Source organism: Megascapheus bottae, chromosome 30, assembly GCF_031878675.1.
Source record: "Megascapheus bottae isolate mThoBot1 chromosome 30, mThoBot2.hap1, whole genome shotgun sequence".
NCBI classification, from domain to species: domain Eukaryota; kingdom Metazoa; phylum Chordata; class Mammalia; order Rodentia; family Geomyidae; genus Megascapheus; species Megascapheus bottae.
The window spans coordinates 11,490,614-11,504,989 of NC_143538.1; the positions used below are offsets into that span (position 1 = coordinate 11,490,614).

General features: G+C 46.4%; 1 long non-coding RNA gene across 1 annotated transcript in view; it reads right to left on the reverse strand.

The window, feature by feature from the left end:
* Positions 1-600: 600 nt before the first annotated feature.
* Positions 601-14,376, reverse strand: part of LOC150044419 (uncharacterized) — a 31,986-nt gene continuing 18,210 nt past the window's right edge. The window contains exons 2-3 of the long non-coding RNA XR_016533163.1: positions 8,700-8,898; positions 601-687 (exon numbers count right to left, since the gene is read on the reverse strand). This is a non-coding gene — a long non-coding RNA (uncharacterized LOC150044419). The remainder of the gene's footprint in view (positions 688-8,699; positions 8,899-14,376) is intronic.

Consider the following 14,376-nt stretch of genomic DNA (forward strand, 5'->3'; position numbering starts at 1 on the left):
CAAGATGCCATATTTGTTTCCTTACCATACCATGTATGTCAACACAACCTTTGTATTAACTTAAGGTTTGACTTATCATCTTGACTCAAGCTCCACTGATTTCCATACACATTTTTTTTTTAGAAAAAAAAAGTTTCGTGTCAGATGCTGATTTTTCAGCTCAAGGCTAGCACTCTATCAGTCGAGCCACCACTCCACTTCCAAACTTTTAGCTGGTTAAATTGGACATAGTCTCACGGATTTTCCTGACCAGGCTGGCTTTGAAACACGATCCTCAGAGCTCAGCCTCTTGAGTAGAGCTAGGATTACACATGTGAGCTAACCGCACCCAGTATTCTCAGAGCACAAACCTTTGGTTGGTGTGATTTTCATGGAGTTTGTTAGGTCAGGAGAGTATCAAGCCATCTCACAGGTCCATCTCAGCCTTGTTGGAGATATTTTATGAGAAAAGCTTGAAAATAAGAGCTTTAAAACATCTGGCCTGCAGGTGGCAGAAAAGAACCCAGAGAGGAAAAGTTAAGAATAACAGGGTCCCTGCATTTGGGTGTATTCTGAAACGGACCCACTAGAAAGACTTGCAGTCTTACCTCATGGTCCTGGCAAAAGACATGCTGAAGGTCATAGCAGTACCACCACGGCCCTGAAGTCCACTTCAAGGTCAAGGTCACTAACAGATCAGCCTGGGTGCTGGCGGATGGATGAACGGAGAAAGAGCAGAAGCTTTGTATGTTTACAATGGATACACATGGACGGTGGATCTACCGTTCAGTCAACCTGGAAATATGAGAATGGAACCCAGGGCCCTGCTGTCCATTGTTAATGTTGAGTTAGAGGGTCTTCACGATGTCACCCCCTCTCCTGGTCTGAAGGTCCTGGGTGTGGTCAGTGCCCTGGGCCACCTGGGAGGAAGTGCCACCCCTCAGACCCTGCTCCACCCCAGATCTGGCTGCAGGCTGCCCTGCGATCACAGTGTCCCCTCACCTCCAACACGGAGCCTGCGCAAGAGCCGCCCCCCCTCCCCCGCCCATGATTATGTAACAGGTGACATTTACAGGAAATGTCATTTTTACAACAGGTTATTGTTTTTCCTGAACATCAAAGCAATATATACACATTGAAAAGAAATTGCAGGGCCGGGGGAGATTAGGTATAATAACAAGGGAAATAAAGAACTTGGAATCCTATTGCAGAAAGAAGATATGAAAGGAAGGAGGGAGTGGAGAGGGAAGGAAGGAAGAAAGAAAGGAAGGGAGGGAGGGAGGGAAGGAGGGAGGGAGGGAAAAGGGCAAGTTTAATTGGAGCAAATAACTGCATTTCCAAACTCACTCAGGGCTGATTGACAAGATTCAGTTCCCCAGGGCTCTGAGCTGAGGGCCCAAGGCCTTTCCTGGGTGAACAGAGACCATCTTTGGTCTCTTCACATAGCAGCTGGCTTCATCTGAGCACTCAAATCATGAAGACAAGAAAGAGAAGGTGATGCTGGTGGTGACAGAGATTTCCCCTGGCAGGGTGGAGATGGTCGTCTTCTGTGGTCAGGAAAGTGATGCCTCGGACTCCTTCCACCTGCAGTTGGTGTGCAGTGGGTCACTGGGTATCAGCCTGGCAGAAGGGGGTAAGCGTGGCGGGGCAGGGGGGAGCGTTGGAAGGCATCTCAGTACACTAAGCTCCGTACCAGTCCTAAAGTCCCCTCCATATCTTCCTCCCCCCCCCCAGGCTGAGCCCTGCCTCCAGCTCTGGGCAGTTTATCCTGCTCTGCAAGGCTGACCTTGAGCTCTGCCTTTCAGACAAACAGACAAACAGAAGGCAGCCAGACAAACAGAAGGAAAGTTTCTTTGATGCTAAAGACTTGGAGGAGACTCCTGGTTTCCCAAAGTAAGCCTACTCGTAATCACAGTTTAAAGATCTTATTCTCAGCCAGGTGCCAGTGGCTCATGTCTATAATCCTAGTGACTCAGAGGACTGGAGATCTGAAGATCAGGGTTCAAATCCAGTCCAGGTTGGAAAGCCCATGAGTAAGTAAGTCCCCAAAAGCGAGTGGTGGAGCTATGACTCAGATAGGAGAATACCAGCCTTGAGCAAAGAAAGTCAGGCAAGACCTCAAGGTCTTGAGTTCAAGTCCCAGTACACACACACACACACACACACACACACACACACACACACACACACCCTTATTCTCCTCATCCAGTGCCCTTGACCCAAAGCCCAGCCAAAAGTCAATTCTGTCCATATCCTTTGAAGACCCACTCACTGTGCTCCGGAAAGCATTATTTTGACCCTAAGTTGAAACTCAGCTCCTCCAGAGGGACCAAAAGGGGAAACAACAGGTCATGTTCCAGGACAGTGAAGACAGAAATGAGTCATCCTTGCCTGGCTTCTCTATTAGAGTAGAGCAGTTCCATGGATTGCCTCCACCAAAGCCCTGCTCTTCCAGCCCAGTCTGTGTGGGGAGTGCCAAAGCCTTCCATTCAAGGGTTTTTATAACCCGGCCCTGGGCTCAGCAATGTCACTGCACATAAGAGAGCCTTTGATCTGGGGCCATCCCCAGCCCACGCTGTGCCAAAGCCCGGCTTGATAAGTATGGAACGAGAAAAGCACTTTGGTTTCCTCTCATCTCTTTCTATTCTGCTTTTAATAAGCTCTTTAGCTCCAGGCCTCGGGCCCTCTGCCCCCTGAGCTCCGCCAGGCATTCTAAGAGCTCTTAAAATAGCACAACGGTAGCAAATGCTGGCAAAGTGCTGACTGTGCGCCAGGCACCCTGTAATGGGGGGTGGTGCAAAAGAAGAACCGGCAGCACAAAGGGACCCAGAAGAACTAGAACTAGCTAGCTAGTAAAGTCACACAGTCAGTCGATAAACAGCAGAGCCAATGCTTAAGTGCAAGGATTCATCGCCAAAGTTCATCTGTCAAGAAAACAGAACAGGGGCCCTCTCAAAGACCAGAGGCAAGGAAATATAAACTCAGAAATGACAGTGTTTTTAACAAGAGTCTGGGAACTAAGAAAAAAAAAAGAGGGTGGGGGAAATGTTTAAAATAGATCATTTCTTAAATAAAGGAACTCCGCTGTTCTGATAGAATAAGCGACACAACCCTCATGCAGCAAAAAAATACCTCACACAGGCACAATGGTGAGCTAAACCTGGTTAGTGTCAACCAGCGGCCACCACAGCCTCCAGTGACATCTGAAGCAAGGCAGGGGAAAAGAGCAGTCCAAGTCAGAGAAGAACTCACCACATCTTTCTTGCTGTTTCCATGACGGGAGAGAGCCCCACCCACCCCTCGACCACTCAGAAAACCACTTCCTACGGAAGCTTCAGACCTCGTTCAGTGAGGGCGACAGAAATCTGATCTCCACCTGGAGCTGGGGGGAGGGACTCAAGCAGGCATCTGGAGAACCCCCCCATGCTTGGGGAGCCCCATTTATATTTCACTATTCTATTATTATTTAAATAACGCATAGATGATACGAAACATGTGTATGTTATTTTGTGTGCTGGTACCAGGGCCTTGAACTCAAGGCCTTGCATTCTTGCTTGGAGTTTTCCGCTCACATCTGGCACTCTATCCCTTGGGCCACAGCTCCATTTCCAGCTTTTTGGTGGCTAAGTGGAGATAAGGGTCTCACAGACTTTCCTATGCAGACTTGCCTCAAACCGCCATCCACAGATCTCAGCCTCCTGAAGAGCTGAGATTACAGGCATGAGCCACTGGCACCTAGCTAAGTGCATATTTTTAAAGTAATTATTATTAGCTATGTACCCACCAGCCAGGTTAAGAAATAAGCAATGTCTTGGCCCTCTGTGATTGCTTCCCGTCACTCCTCAGAGAATTAACCACCAGCTTGACTTTAATGTTAAACTTTCCCTTGCATCTTTTTTTTTCTTTATGGTTAGGTGTGATGATGCTATTTCCAAAATAAGCAGCAAAAAGCTGGGCAGGAGGCATGGCTGATGTAGTAGAGCATCCACTTTGATCAAGAAAGCCAGCAAGAGTCCAAGATTCTGAATTCTAAGCCCTGGTTTTGGCAGAGGGAGAGAGGGGTGGGGGGCAAGTCACAATTGCATTCTCCTTTGCTTTCTATTTAGTTTCAAAGAACATTGTATCCTTCATACTAAAATTCAGTGGATCCTTCAAATCCTTGGCTTCCGGAGTTGACTGTCTGGATTACATTAAACACTCGATGTATGCCTAGAAACATTTAATGAAGAGAGCATGTCATGAAGCCATGTGTAAATTGCATTTGGGGAGCTTGGAGTATATTTCCCCATAGGAAAATTGTATTGTGCTTTTTAAAGGCATGACTAAATGAAGAAATAAAGGACTAGTCAAGTTTTCAGGCTAGCACACAAAAGTCTATTAAGTTGGGGTTTTTTTTTAACCCCTGATATACTTAAGTAAAATGTTCATATTACTCATTGTTGTTTCTTTTGGGAGCAGGACTGGAGTTTGAATTCAAGACCGCAAGCTTGCTACGCAAGCTACCAGTGAGCTACACCTCCAACTAAAGTGTAATTTTTATTTTAAATTTTCCATCAGTTATTATAATACCTTTCTGCCATTCCCACATTTAGGAGGCTGAGACTGGAGGATCTGAAATTAGAGGCCTGTCTATGCCTCATAGCAAGATGCTATTTCAACATAATTTTTTTTTGCCAGTCCTGGGCTTGAACTCAGGGCCTGAGCACTGTCCTGGGACTTTCTCTACCACTTGAGCCTCAGCACCATTTCCGGCTTTTTTCTATGTATGTGGTACCGAGGAATCGAAGCCAGGTCTTCATGCATGGTAGGCAAGCACGCTACCACTAGGCCAAACTCCCGGCCCTCAACATAATTTTTTTTATAAAGGGCTGGAGTATCTCAGTGGTAGAACACAAGGCCTTGTACATATTAATCACTACAACACTACCAAAAGAAAAACAAAATATTCCTCCTGAAATCTATGGCATCCAATGATCACAAAAAGAACCCAAAAAACGCAGTTTACATTTGGCCTTGATAATTCCAGGCCAGATATTTCTAGAATATGGAACAATAACCTCAGGTTGTCTGAGTAGGTTCTTGTGTGCCTGTCTATTATTAAGACAGAGCACAAATATATAGACTTGGATTTTTTTTCCTCTCTCTCTCCCCCTTCAATTGTGGCCTTATTTCTGCTTTTATTGCTCTCGCTAGTTCAAGGTCACGTCTCACTTGCTATTTCTTTTCTCTGCTGTCGGTGGGTAAGTCTGTGCTTGTTGAAGTGAGACTGCCAGGTGCTGGTGTACATAACTACAATCTCAGCTACTTGAGAGTCAGGAGTCAGGAGGATCTCTGCTGAGGGAGACCCCAAGTACAGGCATCAAGACCCTACGCAATCAACAAGTTAGACCTGGTGACTCACTCATGTAATTCCTCTATGCCCCAGGCTTAGGCAGGATGATTTCCACATGAGCCTTAGTTGAAAAGGGGGGGGGGAAACAACAGCAACAACACCACTGGAGAGCTTACTCCTCCTCCAAACATGAATGGATAAATTATGAAAGCAAAAGGGGCCGGGCCCTGGCTCAGGCAATAGAAAGGTACCTAGAACGTAAAAGGCCATAACCCTTCTATTAATTATAATGAAAAATTTAAAAAGTAAGTAAAATTTTAAAAAAAAGAAAGTACAAGGTCTTGATTTCCAACCCCACTATTGCCAAAAGTTTAAAAAAAAAAAGGAAAAGAATTAGGTAATAAAAGTTCTGAAACTTTTTATTTATTGATTTTTTTTTTTGCAGGCTGGGGCTTGAACTCTGGGCCTGGGTGATGTCTCTGAGCTCCATTGCTCAAGGCTAGCACTCTACCACTTGAGCCACAGTTCCATTTCCAGCTTTTTCTGAGTAGCTTACCTCTGTTTCTGTGACAACAGGTCAGCTCTCCTTCCCTCTTGTCTTTCCCTGTCATCAAAACTTATGTATCCTCCAAGCAACCCACAGACCTTGCCCACCTCACCATGGCCTTGGGCTTTGCTCTGACCATTTCTCTCCAATCCAGAAAGACCAAGAGCTTTTGCAAGGAAAAGGAAAAGAGAAGGGAGGAGAATGGGCCAGAATCTGCAAGGTAAACTCCCCTTGCCTGCACAGGTTCCCACTGATACCTGGGGAGCCTTCCCATCAACCCTCTGTGCCTGGAATTAAAAGTCCTGCGATGGCCAGAGCAGACCTGGCATCACCTGGCCTCTTCATTCTAGCTATAGGATCTCAGCCCTCCACAGACGCAAAACTAACTCAGAACCCCCAGACCTGTTGGAGAAGCTCTGCTTTATGGTTTCCGAAAAGGAACTGGTAAGTTCAACAGCTGTGAAACAGATGCAGAGCTCACCGTGAGCTGGAACATGCTTGAGCCTGGGGGAGGGGGTTTATGGCTCTCTGTGGACGTGTGGCAGTTGTAATATAGAAAACAGACATTGGAAGGCCTACGTGTAGGAAAAGTAAATGCTGTGTTACAGCCTTTTAATTGGTCCAAAGGGATCCACCTTGGGCTGAAAGAATTGTGCCTCACACTTAAAAATACTACCCCACTACAGCTCAAATGTTTAGGGATATATATATATATGCATATATATACATATATACATACATATACATTATTACCTCATTGTTATGTTATTATATTATATTGTAAATTATATATATATATATCCTCCCAGTTCTAGGGCTTGAACTCAGCACCTGGCTGATATCCCTAAGCTTCTTTTGCTCAAGGCTATTGCTCTACCAATTGAGCCACAGCTCTACTTTGGCTTTTTCTGAGTAGTTAATTGGAGCTAAGAGACTCCTGCTCGGACTGGCTTTAAACCCCAATCTTCAGATCTCAACTTTCTGAGTAGCTAGGATGACAGGTTTAAGCCACCAGCACTTGACATATATATACTAATATATATATATATAGTAATGTATAGATGTTTATGTATATTAGAGAACCAAGCATTAATTCTAACCCTCTCTGAAATCAGAGAGATTGATGATATTAGCATTTCTGACACACAGTTTTACACTATCTTATACTAAGAGGGGAGTTGTTGCTGCTGTTGTCGTTTCAATAACGTGGCAGGACAGGTAAGGTGAACCAGCAGGTTCCATCTCCAGGCCACTCCCAGATTGATTTGATTGGATGCACTGAACAGATGAACCTTTGCATGAATGGATGTGTGTCTTTTAAAAAAAAAAATGAACAGACGCTAGTGAGAAAGCAGGGCAGGGGCGGGGGGAGGGGGGGCGCTGCTGTGGAGCCCAATCCTTGTCCTGAATTTCCTCTTTCCAAGCCGTCCAATGTTCAGGTCCAGTTTGACTCATTGCCTCAGGTCCAGTTTGACTCATTGCCTTGTCTGGATTGGGGGCCAGGACTCTGGAAAAGTGTCATACAAGTCCAGCCCTGGGGGCTGGGGAGCTTTATATGGCCTGTTGTCTGTGAGTCTGTGTGTGTGTGTGTGTGTGCGTGTGTGTGCGTGTGGTGTGTGCGTGTGTGTGTGTGTGTGTGTGTGTGTGTGTGTGTGTGTGTGTGGTGGTGGTGGGGTGCCTGGAAGCTCTGGGAGTGGGCACTAGAGGGCGTCGTGAAACAAGAGGAGTTGAAAGCCAGGAGGGCTGGCTTTCAAGGGGCCAGCAACAGCATTTTTTTTTTTTTTTGCCAACTTTGGGGGCTGGGAGTGGGCCATCTACTTCCATCCTGGTCATCAGAGCTTCTCCCAGGGCCCCTCAGACCCCCCAGGAATGCTAGATGCTCCGGATGGCTCTTGTAGGCCCCAATTTGGATTGTCCGCTCTTGTCCTTTCCCAGGTCTCTCACCAGGCCAGGTCTTTGGATGTCTGTCTCCTTTATAAGCAAGGAGAACCCTGCTGGGAGAAAATGCAGTGTACTGAACTGCGTGTGGATTGTTCTTTCAGACTGGAGGCCCAGAGGCCGGGATTGAAGCCCGGGACACTGGGCGGGAGGGGACACTGGGCGGGAGGGAGTCCACACTGCCACAACCATCAAGTTGCAAGAGCTCAGCGGAGAGGAAAATGAGTCTGCCCCACCCGCCTGCCTGCCTTGCCTGCCTGCAAGAGGCGAGGCCCTTGAACTTTCAAGGTCCCTGGGCTTTTCTAAGTGTTGGGTGAGGACTTGAGTCATGGCAAAGCAAACAGGAGCACATTGCTCCTGAAATAGAGACCAAGAGATCACAATCTCACCCTGGGTGGGTGTGGGAAGGGACCGGCACTTTTGTAGAGAAGAAAAGGGACGGGGACATTAGTGAGTACTTAGTACTAAGTGCTTGCCAAGTACTTTCTTAGTACTAAGTGCTTTCTCAGTACTTTCTGAACCTAACACCCGTGGGAGGGGAGGAAAGGTCTAAATATCTCCATTTCCCAGATTTCATACCAGCACTGTGAGATGGGAAGTAACCCTTGCCCAAGGTACCTTGGTAATGATGAGGCTGAGTAAGGTCACTTAGTGGAAGTAGATCATAACCGGGCCCAGTGGTTGTCCCCAGTGTCCCTCGCCTCTGTCCCCAGCAAGTAAAGAAATATGCATAGGAGAATCACAGCCCAGATCAGCCAGGGCATAAAACCAGACCCCATGGAAACTAAAACAAAATAAGGAGGCTTGCTCTGTTTGTGAGCCAGTTTTTAAAGCAGGGGAAGAAGGGGTTGAGGTAGACTGGGGTTGAATTTTACTCCAGATTCATCATAGCTACAACCTTACCTCAATTAGTCAAATCTTGAGGGATATAGGTGCACCAGCTTCAGGGCCACGTAGAAGAGAGTTCCAGACAAGCCTTTCTCAACTGACTGGCCCTTCTGTCTCTTATCTCTGGCCCGTGACGGAGTTCTGCTTCAGCAAATCACAAGAAAGGCCTGGGTTTGTCCTTCAAAACCACTGTCCATACTGCAGGTCCTCCCAGCTGTTGGCAAAGGAAAGACAAATCAGTGGCCTTCTAAGAAACCCACTGGATAGCCCCTAACCCCTCTGTGAAGGGAGACACATCAGAAGGAATACAATTGGTGGAGGACAGCGCCAAAGCCCAAATCACTATGGATTAAGAAATGCACCTGGAATCATGTAACATCACGGGCCATCGCTCCAGGTATGAGTTAATGTGCCAGATGTGCCAGGGAAATTTGTGAATCAGAATTTCTCTTTAAAAGAGTTTTTATCGTCTTCGGACAAGAACAGTGCCAGTAATGAAAGTTCACATCTAGTTTACTGTCTTCTAGACACTGGTCTAAATTGAAAATACATACGTGTGCATGTATATTTAGAATATATAAAATTATATATGTTTAGATATATAGAGATGGACATAGATAAAGATATATTATATTCATTTAGAAAGAATATCTCTTTTAATTCTTCATCATCATTCTCAAAAGCTAGTCCAACTTCAAGTGTCCTTCCTTCCTTGAGTTCAAGTCTCGGTCTAGCCACCTGCTCTTTTTATAATGTCTAAAAGACTCAGTCTCCTCATCTATAAAGTGGGCATATTAACGACTTTGCTCCCTGAAATGAATGCAATCTTCAGATCAAAGCAGCTAACAAATGGCTGTCTCTGGGTGGCTAGGTCCCTCCTGCTTCTCTGCAGCTGCTCTTTTTACTAAAAATGCTTCTACTTCCAGACCCTCTGAAACCAAAGAAGTACGTGAACATTCCAGTAAACACAGAAAGAAGTCATGTGGTACTGTTTCTCTGAATAACACAGGAAAAACATGGACCTAGTTTCCGTTTCTCTTTCTTTTCTTTTCTTCCTTCCTTCCTTCCTTCCTTCCTTCCTTCCTTTCTTTCTTTCTTTCTTTCTTTCTTTCTTTCTTTCTTTCTTTCTTTCTTTCTTTCTTTCTTTCTTTCTTGTTTGTTGGTAGAGGGGCTTGACTTCAGGGCCTGGATACTTACCCTGAGCCTCTCTGTGCTCAAGGTTAGCGTTCTGTCACTTGAGCCACAGCATCACTTCTGGTTTTCTTGCGGTTAATTGAAGATAAAAGTCTCTCATGGGGACTTTTCTGCCCAGGTTGGCTTTGAACCATGATCCTCAGATCTCAGCGTCTTCCGTAGTTAGGATGACAGGATTGAGTCACTGGCACACTGGTGTGTTTTCTGGAGATATGTACACACACACACACACACACACACACACCCTTTGAAGTCCATTTGTTTTTTTAAACGAAGACTGTGAATATAAGGAAATAAATGGGACAGTTAAAGCCATAGTTCCTATTCTGGTCTCTCCTCACTCAGACCTCTCTGCCTCACCTCCTCCCCATGGCTGTGAAATTATCAGGAAAAGCGAGAGATGCCTGGGCGCTGAGCTCCTGGCCAATTTTAGCTGGAGGTGTTAGGGTCACATGGAAGTGGCAGGTTTGGGAAATGCTGAAGTGCTGACATTGAAGCCCATGGCTACATCCTATTAGTTACAAAGCGAATATGGAACGAACTTAGCCCTAGGTGAGATTGGAAGGGGGGGAGAGGAAGGAAGAAAAGGAAGAAGGGAGGGAGGAAGGAAGGAAGGAAGGAAGGAAGGAAGGAAGGAAGGCAGGCAGGCAGGCAGGCAGGCAAAGGACAACTCTCATGGAGGGGTCGACACTGGAGTCTGACTCTTATTCTGACACTCCTCGGGTGTGTCCCTGCACATAGATGCCTGATTGACTGTCACTGGGTACCCTATCTCCTTCCTCTCCTGAGAAGTGGAAGGAATCTAGCTGGGCGTGGTGGCTCACACCTATCATCCTAGCTACTCAGGAGGCTGAGATCTGAGGATCGAGGTTCAAAGCCAGCCTGGGCACTAAAGACCTTGAGACTCTTATCTCAATTAACCACTAGAAAATCAGAAGTGGCGCTGTGGCTCAAGGGGTGGGGCTGAAGAGCTCAGGAACAGCACCCACAGCCCAAGCTCCATAACCGACAAATTTAAAATCATGTCCCTGTTCAAGGGCCCCACAAGTGACCTGTCTCCGCTCCTCTGGGGTGAAGGCCAACTCCCCTGCCATCTCCAGGGACACCTAGCTCAACCCAGCTGCAACTGTGTCCATGAAGGCCAATGGGGAGAAATGGACCTCCATCTTTTTGTTGTGTGTTGTTTTGTTCTGGTCCTGGGTTTTGAACTCAGGGCCTAGGTACTATCCTTTAGCTTTCTTTCTCAAGGCTGATGTTCTACCACTTGAACAAAGGCTCCACATCTAGCTTTTTGCTGGTTTGTTGGAGCTGAGAGTCTCATGGACTTTCCTGCCTGCGCTGGATTCAAACTGCCATTCTCAGATCTCAGCCTCTTGAGGAGCGAGGGTGACGGGCTTCAGCCACCCCGTTCCTCCACGCCTTGTTTGGTGTTTCCAGGGCATGTGTGTTGGCAGGGTTTCCACACTGTGGAGTTCCTGTCTGTATTGTGTGGAAGGGATTGTTTTCTTTCCCAGCCCCAACTTATCTCAGACCCTCTGGCACCTAGGCATTGGCAGAGGGTGGCCCCAGGATGCTGTCTCATACCATATCCTGTTTCCACTCGTGACAGACAAGGATCTTTCTGGAAGATGCCTCCACCGATGTCTGGGATTATCTCTGACCTTAGTGCATGAAGCTCAGAGACTCTGGGTCTCTATCTGTTCCCAACCCTGAAGCTCTGTTTTCTCTTACAGCATCAAGGATAAAGACCTCAGTGACTCCTTACTTTCTTCATTGCTCCAGCTGAATTGTCCCCAGAAGTTACTATGGAGGAGGTTTCAACCCCACCCCTGTGCCTCCAGGCCACAAGAATCTTAAAGCCTCAGTTCAGGGCCTTCTCCTCCCTCTTCAGACACTTCCAGACCCTCCCTGAATAGTAAGAGGCCCAACTCAGTGGAGCTGGAGAAACTTCAACTGGCAGCCATTCAATCACCAGCCCAGTAGCTGACTAACCACAAATATCCATCGGGTGTTTGTCAGGGGCAAAGCATCGCATGGGGACAAACACGAATTTTATTTCCCCCTCTGGATTAGAAACTTCTTCTAATAACTTATCTGCTTATTTTGGGTGCCCATGAGCCAAGAGGTGTCAGGAAAATGACTAAACCACCATAAAAATGAACATTAGCACACAGACTGGGTGGATGAATCATGAGATTGGAGACTAAGAAGTATTCACAGAGTTTTTCCGGCTTTTGTGGGAATGTGGACGGGAAAGGACTTCCTTGTTCTGTGGTATTCATGGGAAGAGCAATGACCCTGGGGGTCAGAAGACAGCCGTGTAAAGTCCACATTCCCTCCTTAGGAGTGCTGTGACTTTGGGAAACACAGAGCCTGCCTGAACTTTATTTTCCTCATCTGCAAATTGAGTTTACTACAAACTCACGTCTTCCAGGAGATGGGCGTTGAGGCAGTAGTACATCAATGACCAAGTGGTAAAGACAATTTCTTGCCTAGGCTAGGAACTGCCCATTTATATTCCAGTTCTTATCAATTTTACATTCATGTTATTTTTTATTAATTTTATATTAATTCAAGATATTTCACCTTGTTCTGAATAAACAATTCTGTGTTGTGTGGCATGCACACACACTCTTGGTTCGCTTCTTGGCCTGGAAAACAACAGACAGCAGTCCTTGAAGGATTTGAGACATCTCTGTTTGGAGAGTTTGGTAAGTGACTGAGTTCCAGAGAAAACATACCTGGAGGGAGGGGCCTGTTTGAGGAGCAAGTGGGAGAGTTCAAGCCTGCCCCATGACTCACTTGCCCTGACACATCTGTCCACAGTAACAAGTGGAGAGAGGCGTGGGCTGTCCCAGCTGGGTGGCCTGACAACAGAGAGAAGCCTCTAGAAGGACTTGAAAACCAGCTCCGAAGGTGAGACAACACCCTCCTTTGGCTAGAGAGTAAAATCAATCCTTCTGTATCAGGAGATTCATGTCGCAGGCCATGGGAGTGGGTGTGTGAGGGGACAGAAAGCATCAGCTCCACGTCATTCAGGACCAGACTTGACTCATCCCATGAAAACATCCGCCTGAGTCCCAGATTTCTCTGTGTAGAAAGCCAGTAAGATTTCATCACCAAAGGAGGCCATTCCATTTCAGTCCTTGTCTGTTGTCCATGAAGACCGTATTTCCTATTTGTTCACACGAAGATCGTGTTCTCTTTATTGGAGTCCCGCCCTCATGGAGTTAGAAGGTGCTAAAACTTGGAGAAGACCAAGATGAAGCTGCAGCAGCTGAAGCTGAGAGATGACATGACACGGAAAGGAATGAGTTGTTCCAGAACCCAGAACCTGGAAAAGTCAGTCATGTCCACCTCTTAGCTGTGGTCCAAAGTGAAGGTGGGATTCAGGTTTGCAAAGCAAACAAGTTAGTGACCCAGTAGAGAGACAATTAGTTTTGAAACTTCCAACCAAGGTAAGCCGCCTGACAGTCATCTTCCATGCAAGGAACTCAGGCTCTCATTACATTTACATTCACTGGTGTTGCGTCAAGGACCTTCACAGGCTCACAAACCAGTTCCCTTTACCACGCGGCTTCCTCCTACAGAATGAGAGGACTGGGCAGGAAAACAAGAAACTAAGACACTGATAGTAACGCTATGTATCCCAATTGAACATTCATGTTACATCTGCCAGGCCAATTCCATCTGGCAGCACACTTAATCCCAATATCAACTCAGAGTCAGAACGCAAAGCGGCATACCATGGGGAAACGGAGGCAGGCTATGACCTCGCTTTCTCCAGATCACACAGTTAATAAGTGGAAAAGCCACTGTTGAGTCTTTTTGGCTCCAGTGGCCTTCAAATACTGACTTATCAGCTAGGCACTGGTAGCTCACATCTGGAATCCCAGCCACTCAGGAGGCTGACACCAGCCCAGGCAGGAAAGTCAGAAAGACTATTTTCTCCAATTAACAACCAGAAAACCGGAAGTAGAGCTGTGGCTCCAAGTGGTAGAGTCCTAGTCTTAAGCAAAGGAGCTCAGGGACAGCATCCAGGCCTCGAGTTCAAGCCCCATGACTGACAAAAGAATACACAAATAAATGCCCTGAGTCATTGTCACATACTGGGAGGGAAGGCGTACATATAGACCTCCTGTTTAACTGTCTCCTTCTGTAATCATGAGTATCAGAAGTTAAAGGTAAAAAGTCTTCATTTCATTGTGCTAGAACACATATGATTTAACCTAAACTCTGCGACATTCCAGGCCACATAAATCTGTCCTCGGTGTTCTAGAGAAGAGCCACGTCCCAACTCCATCAAACCAATTTAAGATAATAAGGAGGACTATTTAGCAAACGATTACAGTGTACCAGGCATTGTGCTAGGCCTTTTACATGAATTAACCGCCGCCCAACAATTATAGGAGGGAATTATCATTCTTAGTGTCTTTCTCATGTTGCTGGATATGTTTCACACAGCCAGTTAGGGACAGAGTTCTGCCTGTAACTAGTG